The 18492-nt window shown below is 39.4% G+C and overlaps 1 long non-coding RNA gene across 1 annotated transcript in view; it reads left to right on the top strand.

The window, feature by feature from the left end:
• LOC107969482 (uncharacterized) overlaps positions 1-18492 on the top strand; it is a 41511-nt gene that overhangs the window by 6646 nt on the left and 16373 nt on the right. The window contains exons 2-3 of the long non-coding RNA XR_010151908.1: positions 7279-7418; positions 11939-12029. This is a non-coding gene — a long non-coding RNA (uncharacterized LOC107969482). The remainder of the gene's footprint in view (positions 1-7278; positions 7419-11938; positions 12030-18492) is intronic.

Genomic DNA, 18492 nt, shown 5'->3' with positions numbered 1-18492 from the left:
TATTTCATCAAAATCAGAACTGATCTTGTGATTTGCTTTGGTCATCTGATTGCAGTGGAGTGCTAGTTCCAAGCTTAGGCCTCATGAAGTCTTGTATGGTTTTGCTTTCTCTGGATACCTTGCACCACCATGTGAACAATCCCAGTCTAGTACGCTGGAGGCCAGGAGACTGCAAGAAGAGCGCAGTTGTTCCAGCTGTGGCTATCTTAGACCAGTCTACAACCAGCTTAACATATGGGACATACATATGGGAGAGCTGGACCAAGAACAGCAGAGCTGCCCATCTGATCCCCAGCTAAGGCATCAGTAAGCCTAGCTAAGACTGGAGACTGAAACTACCCAGCTACCGTACAGGCTTGTGAGTTATAATAAAAGCATGTAGTTTAAAGCTACTATGTTTTGGGGTGATTTATTATGCAGCAAAAACTAATTAATACAAGTCTCAATGAAAACTAAGACTAAAATAGTTCCATTTTGACATCCTGTTACAGTAATATAGAACTTGAAGGATGAATAAGGTTGAATAAGTGAGGAGGGGAAGGAAGAATATTACAGACTGGGAAGAAAGGGCAATGATAAGAAAATGAAGAGAGGCTGATATTCAGGAGTCAGTGAATATGCAAATGTGTAGATAATACTGTTTTATTTTATTTTATTATTTTTTTTTTTTTGAGATGGAGTCTCGCTCTGTAGCCCAGGCTGGAGTGTAGTGGGGAGATCTCGGCTCACTGCAAGCTCCACCTCCCGGGTTCACGCCATTCTCCTGCTTCAGCCTCCCGAGTAGCTGGGACTACAGGCGCCCGCCACCATGCTCTGCTAATTTTTTGTATTTTTAGTAGAGACGGGGTTTCACCGTGTTAGCCAGGATGGTCTCGATCTCCTGACCTCATGATCTGCCTGCCTCGGCCTCCCACTGTACTGGGATTACAGGCGTGAGCCATTGCGCCAGGCCGATAATACTTGTATTATACTAGGGCACAGAAGAAGAAGGTGAGTTTGGGTTCGACTGAAGAGACTTTGATTTTGGGATGGGAGATTCTGCTATCATTCCGAATGTAACCGAGAACCACTGAAAGTGATGTCTGTGGTTTTCTCCATCCCCAATGTTCAGGTTTCTCTTTTATTTCAGCCATCATGCAACCCTAGAATGTTTGCTAAAATAGAGGATAGAAGCAAGAGAACCAACTCAATTTTATTTCACAGAGTAGTGACTATCCATAAATAAGGCTTTCTTTCTCAATGTGTTTCCTTGTGCATAAACCCCAGCCTATTTTATGGTTTGAAGCACACTGACAGAAGATGAGCCAAGATACTTCTATCCTGACCAAAGAGAAACAGATGGAAGAAATAATTTCCTCAGAAAAAATGCTAGTACACAAAAATCATCCTGTTTTAATAAAAAAGATAAAAACATGTTTGGTTATTTATGAAAGGCTTTAAGTCTTTTCTTCTTTCTTAAAGTGACATGTTAATTTATTGCTAACCACTAGATGGCACTTGTGTACAGTATTTGAAATTGACTGCGGTGAAAATAAGAGTACCTGTGGTGTGGTCAGAATAGAATCTGAGGTTTTGCTGTTATGCAGCCCACTTCCTCCCCCACAAGAAGTCAGGAGGGGTGTAGGAGAGAAGGCGTAAATCTCTTCTGCGCCTTTTTGACTTATAAAGAAAAACGAAGATGGCAGAAGTGTTTCTGATTAGATCGAGAAAAAGGATGCTGCATTCTTGCCGGATGAATCAGGAGAGATGATGTTCTGTCGTTCTTTAGATATAGACCTGAAATACTAACTTTAAATTTATGGTTGCTAGTATGAGCCATGGTTCTCTATTTACCCAGTTAGTGCATTTGGGGGAAGCATGAATTGTGCCTTCCAATTTGTTACTTTATCACACTGACAATTTTGGAAGATATAATAACTCTTACCCTTTTGGGTGAAAAAATGGATCTCACAAGTCTGCTTATCAGATCACCATAGTTTGATTCATCTTTATGAGAGTTGGCTGCCTGGTTGTTCATTGCTGCCTCCAACTCATCTGGACATTTTCAAATGATGCAAAGGTTGATAGCAACTGTGAACATCATCCACAACTGTAGTGTTGAGAATAATGTAGGAAAAATCTTAAGCAAAAAGATCAGCAAACAATCAGGCAAGCAGGCAAACAAACAAAAATTCCATAATTCAATACATTCCAGTGCAAGTCTAGAGGAACTGCAATCTTGCCTAATTGTGTCCCTCATTTCTCTGGCCCTGAGACTATTATCAATATATAGAACTACCCAGCAAACTGTAACTTTTTCTGGGAGGTAAGATGCTGGCAATCTTCCAGGTCCAGCTTTGTCAACCCCATTAGCTTGTCACCACTGTGCTGATCCTGATCTCTTTCAGGGCTCATCTAATCTGGCCTTTCAGTAGCCTCAGCTTTCTCCTGTTTAGCCTAAGCTGCTGTAAGCACACGTTGTGAAGTACCACTAGATCTGATATAAAAGGGACATCTGTCCTAAGGAAGATTAGGGTGGGGTCAAGAAATCCCAATAGGGCAACAAGAAAACAGCAGATTGGGTCATAGGAGTAAAGAAAAATCAGAAACAGAAAGGCATGTGCTGGGGAAGTACAAGACCACACATGGGAGCCCTCTGTGATGCCTCTGGCCTTCAGGATGGCGTCTCTTGGTCTTCTCCTTGGTCACTTGGATCTTGTATGCTCTTTTCCAAATCTTTTTATGAAATCCTACCTCAGGAAGAGGATTGATAAATTAATTCCAACTGAAGATTGTCATTTCATAGGAAACAAAGCATGAATTTGATAAAGCAATGGAATCAAATTCTGATGGTAAGAATGCAAGTTTTGACAAGCAGTGTCAGTGATACCTCCCTCTCATTTGTGAAGCTACCATTTAGGCTATTTATGTTTGTGTTTTAAAAAAATTAATCTTTACCACATAAATTAATGTATGACCAGAAACCTAGTTAGCTTCCTGCATTCAACAGCACCAAACACGTTAAAGTTGTATCGGAAATAAATGGTGGCAAATTATTGGTAGAGTGCTGGAGTTGGAATTTGGGGAGGGCCACACATAAGAACACAAAAAAGTAAATACATCAGTAAGTATGCATAAGAAGCTAGAGGATCATTTGGAGGTAGAAACAGCAAAGGGGTTAGAGTCTGGCTGAATTGAAGGAGCATGAAAAGTTCCTAAGCACTATGAAGGAAAGAGGTAACCCTTCATGGAAGGGTGAGGCAAAGAGCCACAAGTCCAAAAGGCAATCTGCTTCCAGAGCTGGCATGGTCAGAGTGAGACAGAGCTCCACTGATGGCACTGTCAGACACCATGTACTGGCCTAAGAGTAAGGGTTCAATTGCTCTCTGCTGTTAGTTGTCCTCCCTCATACAGTGGCCCTGAACTTGGAGGCATTAACCAATGCCAGAAGGAAGTCTGAAGATTTGGATATTTTAGAGTGTTTGTGCTGCTATAACAGAATACCATAGACTAAATAGCTTATAAACAACAGAAATTTATCTCTTGTAGTTCTGAAGGCTAAGAAGTCTAAGATCAATGTGCTAGTAGATTTGATATCTAGGGAGGGCCTGCCTCCTGTTTCACAGATGGCCTCTTCTCATCATGTCCTCATATGGTGGAAAGAGCAAGTGATTTCTCTGGGACCTCTTTTATAAAGGCACTAATCTTATTTATGAGAGCTCAGTCTTTATGACCTAATCACCTCCCACAGGCTCCACCTTCAAATACCCTCATATTGGGGATTAGATTTTAACATCCGAATTTTGGGGGACATGAACATTTGGATCATAGCATTCCAACTTTGGCCCTCCCAAATTCATGTCCTTCCTGCATATAAAGAGCTGAAAAAGTCTTAAATTGTTCCAGCATCAACTCAGATCCGAAGTCCAAAGTTTCATGTAAATATCATCTAAATCAGATATGTGTGAGACTCAAGGTATGATTCATCTTGAGACAAATTGCTTTTTAGCTGTGAACCTGTGAAATCAGACATGTATGTGCTTCCAAAATACAAAGACGGGGACAAACATAGATTAGACATTGCCATTTCCAAGGGAAGAAATAGGAAAGAAAAAAGAGTTAACAGATCCTCAGCAAATCTGAAACCTAATGGAGCAAATAACATTGAAACTTAAGGTTTAAGAATAATCCTCTGGCTTGATGTTCTTCCCTCTAAGTGTACTGGGGTGGGGGATCTGGCCTTCTGACCCACCGGGTGGGGGGGTTCACCCAGGGGTCCCACCCCTATGGTGGCTCTGTACCTGGACTCTACCCTTGTGGTGGCTCTCTTCAGTGGTCTCACCTCCATGGTTACTCCATGCCTACGTCACATGCCCATAGCTGGCCTAGTCTGGAATCAGGTGTAGGTTGCTCTGTGATTTCTCTGCACATTTCTCTAAGGGGGGATTTCTGTGGTGGTCTTGTGCTTGCTGGGGCTTTTGCACTCTGGGTCTGTGATGGGAGGGACAGCCCTGATTATTTCTCAGTTGCCTTTGGGATCATTCTTCTGTTGTCTTTGACGAGAGCTCCTGACTTCTGTTTAGGTGGCTGGCTCACCCTATCAGATGATCTTTGGCTACGCTCTTCATGTTTTCTCTGGAACAGCCTTTCTCATTCATTTCAATATGGATCAGCTGAGAATTTTCCGTATCTTTAAGTCCTGTTTCCTTTCCTTCAACAATTCCATCTTTAAATCATTTCTGCCTTCTCTCATTTTACTATAAATAGTGATGAGGAACCAGACAACTCCTTCAACACTTTGCTTAGATATTTCCTAAGCCAAAGATCCAGTTTCATCCCTTGCAAGTTTTACCTCTCACAAAACACTAGGACACAAACGCAATTCACAAAGACGAGCTTTCCTCTATTATCTAAAAACATGCTGCTTATTTTTGTCTGAGACTTCATCAGAACGGCCTTTATATTTCTACCAAGTGTGTTTAGGATCTCTAAACACTCTGTTTAGAGAATTCTTAGGTATTCTCTAAAAAGATTGAAACTTCTCTACAGCTCTCCTCTTTTTTTTTTTTTTTTGTGATCTCAGAATTGCTCTTAGTAGTTGCTTCAAGTCAGTATTGACTTTTTCCAGCATGCACCTCAAAACTCTCCAGCCTCTACTGAGTTCCAAAGCTGCTTCTACTTTTTTAAGTGTCTATTATAGCAATACCCCCACTTATTGGTTCCAATTGTCTTAGTTCAGGGGGGCTGCTATAATAGAATGCCATAGACTGGATGGAACAGAAATGTACTTTTTAGCATTCTGGAGGGTGAAAGGTCCAAGAGCAAGGTGCTGGAAGATTTGATGTATGGTGAGAGCCCACACCCTGTTTTATAGTCAGCCTCTTCTCATTGTGTTTTCCATATGGCCGAAGGGATGAGAGCTCTCTGTTGGACCTCCTTTATAATGGTACTAATCCCACCCATGAGGGGTCTGTCTTTATGACCTAATCATGTCTCAGGACTTACTTCTGACTACCCTCACACTGGGGATGAGGTTTAACATGTGAAGTTTTAGGGACACAAATATTCAGATCATAGCATTGATCCATGCTACTATTGTTGGAAGCAAACCAAAGATGACCAGAAGATTCCTAAGTATAGTGAAGTGGATTTTGATCATCGATGAGAAATGGTCATCTTCAGGCCCAGTGGCTTCCTGTACTGGGCTTTTTTTCCTACCCAGCTATTACTCTTTTTCCTTCTGCTATGAATATGTTCCTTCCTTCAAGGAACTGACCTTTTTCTACTCCATGTGGTTCTTTTGCGTCTGCCAAAGATAGCCTCTCGGTCTTTGAGTTTTAGGTTAGGCATGTTATCAGGTCTCATCAAACATAGTATCTGGCATGTAATTCATTTATGATCTAAAACCAGCCAGAGTTCTTCCCTAGGTTTTATGTATGGAAAAATGCTGTTCTTTTTTTGTCTGGAATAGCAAAACTGGGGTGATTCAAGCCTGTAACTTTTGGTAGCCTTGCTCCTTCCTCTCCTTACTACATGGAGAAAGACTATCTGAAGTCATAGGAAATGAGGCCAACATGCAGAAACAGGCAAAGATGTGAGTTGAGCAGAGAAAGAGACAATAAAATAACTCATCTGTTTTGAGCTGGGTCTCTGTCACTGGCAACCATGAGAATCTTGACTAGTATATTCCCCAAACAGTCCAACTGAGGTTCCTAATTTGGCACATGCATTTCTTCTAGGAATTAACTAAATCATTTCTATCTGTAGCTTAGCTTGCCATATGATTCTAATAGGGATAATAGTATTTTTGGAAGAAAATATAACTATGATTCAAATTTTGATTATCCTAACTCATGATCTTTTTATGACCTGAAGCACAAGTATTAGCTATCCCTGAAAGAGATATTATTTAGGACAGAATCAGATAATATTTACAACAATTTACCACATTTTTTAATAGGGGAAATTATAGTGAATGGCGTTTTTACCAGCTCATGGCTTTTTTCTTAAATACTGCAATGACTGTTAGGGTACTGCTCTGGCCAATATTCTTCTCTTATATTTTCTATTAACAAGGACAGAAAGTGAAATGGAAGAAAGATTTCTTGGAGTTCTAAGCTGGCTTAGGCCTGACAGCAATGAGATCAGGGGAAGGAAAAACAAACATCAGCATAAACTAGAGTGTAACTTATTGCTTTTAGGTCCCATAGACTATTCCTCTTGCCCTCCACACTCTCTCGCCAAAGAAGAAACGTCAGGAACCTTAGTCCAACTCCCTTATTTTATAGATGAGGAGCCCCAAGAGGTTAATTAAATGAACTAACCAATGTCACAAAGCAAGTTCCTGAGGAACCCAGATTCCTAGTCCTCTTTTGATAGGTTAAATTGCATGTAAATACTTGTTCTAAGAGAAATTACTTTATGCTATCACTTAAAATGGTTATTTTCTTCCATTAATGAGTTCCAGATAGTAGATGAAGAAAGGGGCTAGGCAACCTTTATAAAAACATAAAAGCAAATACATGTATATTTGTAGTTTGTCTTTTTCTCTAAGCACCATCACACCATATCTTGATTTTTTCTGCCCCATGGGCCTGCCTTAGTTTATCAACTCTGTGCTGCTACTATTGTTGTTTGCATTTGTTGGAATAGCCTCCTTACTCCTCAGTCTGGTTCAAAACACATCTCTTGCTGGAAGGAACACAATTAGTAAATGATAAGCTCAGGTTACAAAGTAGGTCTGTCTAAGCTCTAATGAAATATTCTTTCTCTCTCTTGTTACTTCCCATGTGGCCTCAGGCAATAATGCAACTGCAAGATAAATGACCATTAATCTGGAGAAAAGTCTCTTGAAGTAAGTCTCAGGGCTCCATAAAGGACCTTGTCCAGCTACTTATTGAAGACTTGTGTGAGGACAGTGAAAGAATGCTGATCAAATTGTAAGTAGCACAAAGCTATGCTGTATATCTAATATGTCAGAGGTCAGAATCAAGGCTCAAAAAGGTCTTTAGATGCTGGAGTAATGGCCCAAATCCAATAAAAACAAAATTTACAGGGAATAATGTGAGGTCTTGAACTTCAGACTGAAAACTCAATTGGGGGGAGATGTAGCTTAATAGTAGATCTGTGAATAAAAATCTCAGGCGGTGGGGGCGGGTGGTTCTTAACTGACTATAAACTTGATATGAATCCATAGTAATAGGATTGTTCAAAAACAGAGATCAGTTTTGGGTTACATTCATGGATGTTTTGCATCCAAGATGAGAGTAGTGATCAGTCTCGTTCTTTGTGCTTCTTAGACAATACCTGAAGTTTTACATTCTATTTTGGGAGCTACACTTGAAGACGGACAGAAATGTATGAGGACATGCTCATCATGGGACAAAAACATTTGGAATCATTCATTCACTTATTTACTTACTCATTCAGTAGATCTTTACTGGGTGCCCACCATGCTCCAGGTACTTCCCTTGCCACCCAAGGCACAATTAGTGAACAAGGCAGACAAATAAGGGAACTCAGGAAATTTAGCCTGTAGAAGATAAAACTTGGTAAATATGTGCTTTCTATTTTCCAATATTTGAATGGCATAGCATCCTTCTGTGTGATCATAGAGCTAGTGCTAATGTATGTACATTAATATAGAGTAGTGTCTGGGCCATAACTTTCCACCAATTAAAAGTATCCAAGGATGGAATGGGCTTTTGCAACGAGGGTGCACAGCATCAGTGGATTGACTTCTTACAGCCCATTGGAGGGAGTCAAATATAGTAAAATCCTGTGATAATGAGCCCCGTGATAATAGGGATTCTCATATAACATACTTGACAACTGGCTCCTTTATCCATTCTCTTATTCAAAAGGAGCTGGCTAAATTTATTATATTCTCAGGAGTGGGGGGAATGGAGGAGCTCACTGGAATATGAGCAGGGGAGTGAGGTTAAGTAGGGAAATAGTAGGCCGCTGCATCTGGGGAAGCAGGTCTGTATTCTCCTGGCCCAATCTCTCCTGACCAGGCCTATGAAGCAGGTGCTGCCTAATTAAACAATTCTTGGAATTGCTACAGCAATCTTAGAAGTCCCAGCCAGCCCTAAAGCCCTGATGGGCCCCATCAATATTAATCTGAAACAGATAACCACCATCAGGTGGCACTAAACCATAACTGGGATCTGGATAGATCCAGATTGAACCAGCAAATGAAATGCCACACTTGTCATTTCATCAATTTTACAATGATGCACCTAGGCATTTTATGTGATTGAAATTTTTGAAACCACTTTTCAAATTACGGAAGGATTTTACTGTACCAAAAGGATTGCTGGACTACTTTACCATTGAGCTTCCAACCAGCTCTCTGCTTATCTTGCTATAACTATCCTAATTCTGTCCTGATGCGCTCATCCATCATGGCCCCACTACAAATGTTATGTTGTCTAGTCTGACTTCTCTAGTCAGAAATAACTTTTCTTTCCGTGTACTTCTTATGGATTTTTTTCATATTTATCCTCAAACAGTTATTAAATTGCATTATAATTCCCTAGCCCAAATACATTCCTCAGTAAATATTTGGCAAGCACCTGCTCTCAGGTAAGCACAAGAAGTAATTGCACCTGATCTTAAGGGATTTTTAGGAGAACTGGGCAGATCAGTTCAGACCAGCACAGGCCCTCTCACACAGCACTGATTGGGGGGATTCTGTCGAGTGCTGAATGGTGCAGCACTGAGAGGTGCATAGCTTAGAGATGAGAGAAGTCTGTGGGAACCAAGAAGAAAGGAAGACTCCCAGGGAAGCCAGGACGCCTTGCTCTTCAAGTTACTCTACTGAGGGACTTCTGGGTTTTTCACAGCATTCTTTTTTTACTTGATCTAATTTCTACCAGGTTAATGCTGTGCCGAACTGGTATTAGATGAGAATATATGTATATATGTTTATATATATGTATATAATTTTTAAAAAAATTTCAGGTTATGGGCTCTTTTTTTTAGGGTTTATGTCTTAAAATCATCAAGTGTTACATCTTAGCAACAATAGCGCCATTAAAAATAAAAATTCACCTGCAGTCTAAAAGTATTATTATCTTGATAGCTAGAGAAAAGTGCCAGAAAATCATTGTCAATATAATTGCCTTTAAACACAGAAATTTAAAACGGGATCATTTCCCCAAGCACTGTTTACTTTTTCTTTCTTTCTTTTTTAAATTCAGGGTGTTGGCTTTACCTTTGTGTGTTAACTCATTAACTATGTGCTTCCAAGTCAGCCTTTTTATCTGAGTCTCAGAGTTATCATATATTAAAATACCTCCCTAAATTTCAGAGGTGTCAACAAGATCATCTATAACACTTAATATAAAATTAATGCTTAATGTAAAATTACAGAATAAATGCCTGTATGGATATTTTCTATGCCAGGCATATGCTGCCTCAGTTTCCCATATTCTCCGTGCTTATTTCCTTGGTCCCTGCCTGCCATTGACTTTGCTTGATGAAGTTTAATTGCTGTTTTCCAAGATCAATTGCCGTTGGCAAATCTCTCCAAATACCTCATGTTTTTTCCATCAATAAATAAGGGATTAAAATTATTTTATTGAGTGCAGAGCAGTCTATTGGTCTTTAGGAAGGTTTTAGATGATCTAAAGAAGACTCAGTTCTTGCCTTCTAAAAGTCAATAGTCTTAAGGATGTATTAACCAAGACACAAATTTTCCATAAATACATATGTGTTCCATCCACTTAGAACTTATTCTAGCAAGGCACAAAAGGAGAGGTTGTGGGAGACCCTGGCTCTTCTTGGAGTCAAGGAGTTAAGGGGATTCCCTAAATACCTTGACTCTTCTCAAGAACGGCTTTAGATTTGCTATCTATGCATTCATATCAATCACTTTTGAGCTACTTTAAAATTTCTAGCTGGTATTCCAACTTGAAATTCAAGTATTTATTGTATTTTACTATACTACATGCTTCACATGTGTTAATTCATTTTTATCGCTGTAACAACCTTGAAAGGAATGAGACTCTGATAACCTCCATTTTACAGATGATCACATTGAGGCTTTTTGAAAGGTTTATTGCCTTAGGGCACACTTAGAGTAAGTGAAAGAGCTGAGATTTTAATTCAGGTATTCTGATTGCAGAATTTGTCTGCATGACAACAATGCTAAACTGCCTTAATAACAACTTCATTCATTTTAAAATTGCTTCTTTCAATTTTTAAATGTCTTTCCACTCCCTCTCCCAATTCTGACATACTGCAATGTCATACATACTTCCCCTCACACCACTGCAAACCTTTTGTGAAAAAAGGTTTGAGGTGCGATGGAAACACACTGGTTTAAGAATGAGAAGGCCCTCTAATTTTGGCTCCACCAACATATCTGGATAAACATGGGAATCTCACTTCTCTGATTCTGTTTTCACCTCTGAAAAATAGTGATAAATTATGTCTTCTGTGTGGGTTGAGAAAGTAATGACATACATGAAACTATATGGTAAACTGTAATGAGCAAAACTCATATTAGATATAATGAAAATATTATTGATTTCAATCATATCTTGTTAGTCTTTGCACTTTCTTTGGATCTTTGTAGATAGAGAGGAACTACCTTTTTCTTAAAAATCTTAGATAATGTTTTCTGGATCTTTCTAAACAACATGAAGAATTTTGGAAATAGACATTCTAAGAGACTGGTATGCTCTACTTAGTTTTTCATTTCCTATCTTAGAAATGCTCTTCTTTTTCACTCCTCCAGAAGATTCGGAGAAGGGGGAATAAGTTCCTAGATACTGCACAGTCATATTTGTATAGCAAGGAAAGATGAGGTCATTTGGGTTGCCTTATAAATGGTAGTTGAGTGCTGCACAAGCAGTGCTGGAAGCCGGAATTAATTGGCTCTTAAGAGATGAGGCTGAGGCAGGAGAATGTTGTGAACCCGGGAGGCGGAGCTTGCAGTGAGCCGAGATCGCGCCACTGCACTCCAGCCTGGGCAACAAATCGAGACTCCGTCTCAAAAAAAAAAAAAAAAAAAAAAAAAAAAAAAAAAAAAAAAAAAGAGATGCAGTTCAGTTATCATCCAACAAAACCATTTCTCCTTTCTAAATGTATGTATGTTATGGTGCTAAGCAGCAACGAGAGAACAAATCTAGGGAGAGTTCCAAAAAGTGTTCTGCTTGAACAATGTAGACTCCTGTCACCATCCAGACCTTCAGGAGTACTTTTGTGTGGGGAATAACTGGATCTACCAGAAAAGGTAGAACTTACAGCTTAGCTCTAGGGCTGAAATTCTCAAGCAATCAATGGGTAAAATGGACATTCCTATAATGGGGAGTTGGGGGTTCACCTGAGGGGAAATGATGAGGTGTGCTGTGCTGACTTTGTCTGGGCCAGAATGATGATTCAATTTGGTCCCCAAGGATGATTTTTAACATTGCACGATTTGACACTTGCATATCTTGCTCTCTTCAAGACTCTTGGTCCTGCAGCATGCTCTACTCGCTGTGCGTGGGACCTGTGAGATAATCAGTGAAGAGAGACGGAAGGATATGAAAATGAGAGAGGTAGGTATGGTTTTTCAATCTTTTACTTGACAGGGGTTCTAAATTAGACATTTTATGGATACATTTTCTTCAAATTTATGAGGTCTAGAAAACTTGGGCTTAACATATTTGACTTCTCTGTTTTACAGGAAAGGCAGACCTAGATCATATGATAGTGTCAACCTAAAAGGGAGAAGCTGAGGCAAAATTAGTATACTCACGGCAATTTGAATCCATGCTCCCTCAGTCAATTCTTAAGCTTGGCCCAGATAAATTCTCTACTTACATTAATGTTGCCTCAGCTTCTCCTCTTTAGGTCAACTATGCATATAACAGTGTTTTTACAATCCTTACTTGATACACCTCACCATCATGAATATATATTTTTACTGTAATCTCCCAATGGGTTCTTCTTGCCCCCTGCACAGAGACAGCCAATTCACTGAGACTGCGATATTGTTGTGAAGAAAGAGTTTAACTAACGAGAAGCTAGCCATGTGGAAGAAAAGGAGTTTATTACTCAAATTGGCCTTCCTGAAAATTTGAAGGCTGGGATTTCTAAGGATAATTTTGTGGACAAGGGGCTAGGGAATGAGTGCTGCTGATTGGATGAGGATGAAATCATAGGAGTATGGAAAGCAGTCCTTATTCACTGAGTCAGCCTCTGGGTAGGGGCCACAGGAATGGTTGAGTCATGGATCCTGGGTACAGGTGGAGTCAGTTGGTCACCAGAAATGCAAAAGTCCGAAAAATATTTCAAAAGACCAATCTTAGGTTCTGCAATATTGATGTTATTGTAGAACTTAAGGAATAATTGAGGAAGTTACAAATTTTGTGACCTCTGGAGCAATGCCTGGTTATTGTTTAATTACACCGACATCTTAGCAGAATTCTGGCCCCTTTCATACTCCTAATCTTGTGGCCTCTCATTAGTTTACAAATGTGGTTTCAGTCTCCAAACAAGGAGGAGGTGCATTTGTGAAGGGCTATCATCCTTGCTTTAAGGTTTAAACTACAAACTAAATTCCTCCCAAAGTAAGGTTGGTCTATGCCCTGGAATTAACAAGGACAGTTTAGAGATTAGAAGCAAGATGGAGATAGCTGTGACAGATTTCTCTTACTGTCATAATTTTGCAATGATGGTTTCATTACTACCTATAGAATAGTCTTGGGAAAGTATTAGAAACATTGCTTATGAGAATGAATCACTGTAAGTGAAAATTATGAAGTGGAAAGTTATTTAGATTACTCAGACTATAATATAAATGTATCATAAAGTATAAATTTCCCTGTAAACTGCTGAATATGATGACAGAGGAGGATATCAGCAAAAATGTTGAGTAAATTAAGGGCTAAGGTAGTGCCCAGAGATAACTCAACCATATTACTACTTAAGAACTATCAATCAAGGCAGAGGGTCACCTTATTAATATGACTAGGGAAGTCTCCCACAGACTGATAGGGAGAAAAAGCCCCCACTCTCTGTCATATTCAGATAGGTGATACAACTTGACCCAATATTCCATTTTTCTTCTAATTACTTCTTATAATATACCCAATTGAAAGGAGGGGCATTTAGAAGAAACCTATTGAAGATGGAGCAGCTTCCACTTCAAATTTTGAGGGGAGCACTTCTACTGTTTGATTAAATGCCCAAGAGCCCAGTGACCTTTCCTGTTACCCATAGCAAGAAGGGAATGCTTCTTCATAAACAGAAGGGAGACAAGAGCTGGTGAAAGGGCTTTACACAACTATACTACCCTTCTCCTTGAAGTCTTACTCTATTTTTCTTTTCTTTTTAACGTTTAACTTCTTTTGGAGGGTGGGATGGAGAACAAACCTTAATTATGTTTATAAAGCAAAACCTTATTTTGAGCTTTGAAATTCAAATCTAAGTTAAGGGGCACACTCTAAGTCCTGTGCTATAGAAACACAGAGGTAGGCTGGGCACGGTGGCTCATGCCTGTAATTCCAGCATTTTGGGAGGCTGAGGTGGGTGATCAATTGAGGTCAGGAGTTGGAGATCAGCCTGACCAACATGGTGAAATATGTCTCTACTAAAAATACAAAAATCAGCCAGGTGTCATGGCGGGCACCTATAATCCCAGCTGCTCGTGAGGGTGAGGCATGAGGCATGAGAATCACTTGAACCCAGGAGGCAGAGGTTGCAGAAAAAAAAAAAAAAAAAGGAAACAGAGAGGTAGCTTGGAAAGTTGAGATGGGGATAAGGGATCAGAAAAGCCTTTTTAGAGTAGATGATACTAGTGTGGAGTCCAGAAGGATGAGCTCCATGTGTACTGATATCACATTGGTGGCTTAAAATGAGCTATCGTGGGTGTATTTACACCATGGAAATAAACGAACACTACAAACCAGGCCTTGATTTATTATTTTGTTGATTGTTGAGACTCCAAAATTGGTAGAAAAATGCTAATAATGCAGAATAACCCAAAAAGTGTATTTTCTCTGTAGTCATTACATTACGAAAATAACAATATTTGAGGAAATAATCCTCAAATATTAAAAACTATTATCTGATTGAGCAAAGAAGTCCCTCATGTTATTGACCAATGAGCAAAGGCCAGCATTTCCATTGTTTTACTTTCACCTTACTCATTAATATTTAGTGAATTTTTTCCCCTAGAGAACCAGTTGTTAAACATTTACCAGCACATCACTGCTCTAAGACTATCATTCACCAAGAAAGACACTATAGAGAACACAAAGACTGGGGACAGGGTGGGGAATGTCGATTAGTTGGTTATGTACATATGTCAGTAGGCAGTAACAAATGTGACTCTTGAAAAGATGTGAGAAAAAGTTTAATAAGGAAGGTAGAAAGGGCTAGGAAGTTCAGTGTATAAGACAGTCATAGTTAACTGACATAATTGGGGCAAAGTTGATGGATTAGGGAATATTTTCCTTGAGCTATACAGAAAAAGGTAGCTCTTTTTTTTTTCTTTTATCTTTTTTGTGTGTGTTTTTCAGTCTTTTTACTTTTTATTTATTTTTATTTCATTACTTTTGGGGAAACAGGTGGTGTTTGGTTGCATAGAAAAGTTTTTAGTGGTGCATTTCTGAGGTTTTGGTGCACCCATTACCTGAGTAGTGTACACTGTACTCAATGTGTAGTCTTTTATCCCTTACCCTCTTTCCATCCTTCCCCCGTAAGTCCCCAGAGTCCATTATATCATTCTTATGCTGTTGCATCCTCATAGCTTAGCTCCCACTTATAAGCGAGAACACATGGTGTTTAGTTTTCCATTCCTGAGTTACTTCACTTGGAATAATGGTTTTCAGCTCTATCCGGGTTGCCGTGATTGCCATTATTTTGTTCCTTTTTATGGCTGAGGAAAAGGTAGCCTTTTGATAAGTAGAGATGGTAGGCAGACTCTTCAGGGCAAGAGAACAATGATACAAAGGCATTTGGGTGGAAGGGTGTGGGTGATTTTAGGACATAGTTAGGAATCAAATTTGCCTAGGAATTAGGTTGTATATTATAAGAAGTAAGTCATAGGAGATCTCATTAGAAAGACAGAATAGAATTATATTGGAGAGGACATTGATAGCCAAAATGAGAAGCCTATTGAAGAAATATGAGATGAGATAAATTATAAGTAAAGGGTTTTTCTTAATATAATGTTGATGGAACATGCCAGTTTCAAATAATCTTCAATAGATTTCTAAATTTATAATTTAAGGGCTGGAAAGAACATTACTCATTCAACCCTGTTCTCTATTTTTTACATGAAAAAATAAAAATATAGACAGACCTTTAAAGGTACATCCAAATTTAGAACCGCAGTCCCCTGGGTGAGAATACCAGGCTGCTCCTCCAGCTGAAGTTTGTAAGTTTCTCAACTCAGTATTTTCTGGCCTTTATGTTGACTGTTTACATGGGATGCTGGCAATCTTATTGGAATCCAGCACAGTGGCTGGAACATAGCAGAAGCTCAATAAATATATAAGCTGAGAGGATGCATGAATATTCTGGAAAAGAGTGATGACTCATTTCATATACATTGGAGGGGCAGGGAAACAAAAAACCAAACTCTTAGAGAAGTGACAAGAGAAAGTCAAAAGCTCATTCCTCTAGCTTGATAACTGATTAAAAGTGAAATAAGCACAAGAAAAATAATCACAGAGGGAATAAATGATCATGCCAGTATTAGGAATGGTGGTTTGGAAATCTGGAAAAAGCCATATATACATACATACGTACCTGGCCTGGTACAAACTTAATGTTGGCTGAACGAGATTGCTATATTGGACAGGCCTGTGAGGTGGTAAGGAATGCTCAAATAAGCATTGAGGTCTGTCACGTGGCAGGTCCTGACTCCTCACAGTAACAGAGAGACTATTAAATAAACCCAGTGCACACAAGACTCAGAAGCTGGCTCAAGTACACACTAGAGGCCTCTTTGTGAATTTAGTTCAGAGTGAGCATAGAAATGGTGATTACTGAAATGCCCTATAAAGGGTTTCCCAAATTGAGATTTGAATTTGCCCATAGATTACTAGGAAAGATTTGGTAGAATTACTTGTCTTGGAATTAGAATGTAATAGGACTAGAAATAGGGATCACGCAGAGGTGATATTCTTCTAGTTATCAATGGGAGTTTTCCAGATTGCTAGGACAAGCATGCAAATAGAAGATGTATTAGGCCATTCTTGCATTGCTATAAAAAAAAAATACCCAAGACTGGGTAATTTACAGAGAAAAGTGGTTTGATTGGCTCATGGTTCTGTAGGCTGTACAGGAACCATGGCACCAGCATCTGCTCAGCTTCTGGGAAGGTCTCAGGAAGCTTCCAATAATGGCAGATGGCAAAAGGGGAGCAGACGTCTCACATGGCAAAAGCAAGAGGGTGTTGGGGGGTGCTACACATTTAAACAACCAGATTTTGCAAGAAAACACTCACTATTGCAAGGACAGCACCAAGCCATGAGAGATCTGCCCCCGCGATGCAAACACCTCCCACCAGTCCCCACCTCCAACACTGGGGACTATAATTCAACATGAGGTTTGGGCAGGGACAAGTATTCAAACTACCTCAGAGGACAGAGCTCCATTTGAGGGACTTTTCCAGCAGTCATGCCCCATCTTCATGTCTTTGTTCACATTGTATTCCTCTCCTTATCACTTACCTCCACATACACAAATAATCTTTGTCCTAAAACGCAGCCCCATTGTTACTTATTATCATGATTTCTCCGTAGGCAGAAATTTCTTTCTATTCCTTGAACTTCCACAACACAATACTTAACTCTCTTACAGTATTTAAATAGCACTTACATTTTATTAAAATATATTTTGATATTTTCTTGTTGATATTTAAATTCAAAATTTCAGATTTACAGAGAATTGAAAATATAGTACAAATTATTCTCATATAACATTCACACAGCTTTCCCAAATGTTAAATCTTGCATAAACATAGTACAATTAGCAAAACTACAAAGTTAACATCCTATTAGCTTTTAATGCCTATTGTTTTTATATTAGGCTTCCCCCAGGGTGGCTGGGTTTTCAAGTCTTTCAATACTTTCTGTCCAGGACTGAAGATAGTTCCCTAGTTTCTTCCCTGCCTCTAGGTCCTCTTCCAGTGTTGTGTTCTTTTGTGTTCCTCCACATCCGCTGTGGTTACATGTGCCAGAGCAGAGACCAGACATTGTAATACAGACTGTGATGCTTTGACTGGGGGACCCACACTACAGGTGCTATAATCTTGGTGTCCTGTCTTGAAGTCCAGTGTTTTGTTTACTGCATACTCAATTTTTTTTTTTTTTTTTTTGAGTCAAGGTTTCACTCTGTGGCCCAGGCTGGAGTGCAGCAGCATGATCTCAGCTCACTGCAACCTCAGACTCTTGGGCTCAAATGATCATCCCACCTCAGCCTTCACAGTAACTGGGTCTACAGGTGTGCACCACTATATCCAGATAATTTTTTGTATTTTTTATTAGAGGCTGGTTTTTGTCATGTTGCCCAGGCTGGTCTGGAACCCCTGGGCTCAAGTGATCAGCTTGCCTCGGCCTCCTAAAGTGCTGGGATTATAGGCATGAGCCACTGCACTCGGCCCTTACTCAATTTAGATAAAATATTACATATAGAAGAAAATAATAACTGAGGATAAAAAGTGAGTCTTAGTAGTTACTCTTGTACCATTTTATCCACTGCGGAAATGGACTGGAGTGGGTAACATGAGGAAAAGTGAGCTAAAAAATAGGTTGAGTACTTTCTTCCCATCTCCTAGAATGCTATTATTTTACATCAGGTGCATCATGGGTAGGTATTGTGAGGTCAAGGGAGTCAGAAGCCAAGACCAAGAGTTAAGATTATGTTTTTTTTCTGTTTTCATAAATATTTATCGCATGTCTCCTGTGCCAGATACTGTGGGATGTTAGTGATACAATGGTTAGTAAAAAGAGAAGTGGTTTCTGTCTTCATGGAGTTTATCATCCACTAGAAAAGATGTGGGAAAAA

This window comes from Pan troglodytes, chromosome 17 (genome assembly GCF_028858775.2).
Source record: "Pan troglodytes isolate AG18354 chromosome 17, NHGRI_mPanTro3-v2.0_pri, whole genome shotgun sequence".
NCBI classification, from domain to species: domain Eukaryota; kingdom Metazoa; phylum Chordata; class Mammalia; order Primates; family Hominidae; genus Pan; species Pan troglodytes.
This window is presented reverse-complemented; position numbering and strand designations above follow the sequence as displayed.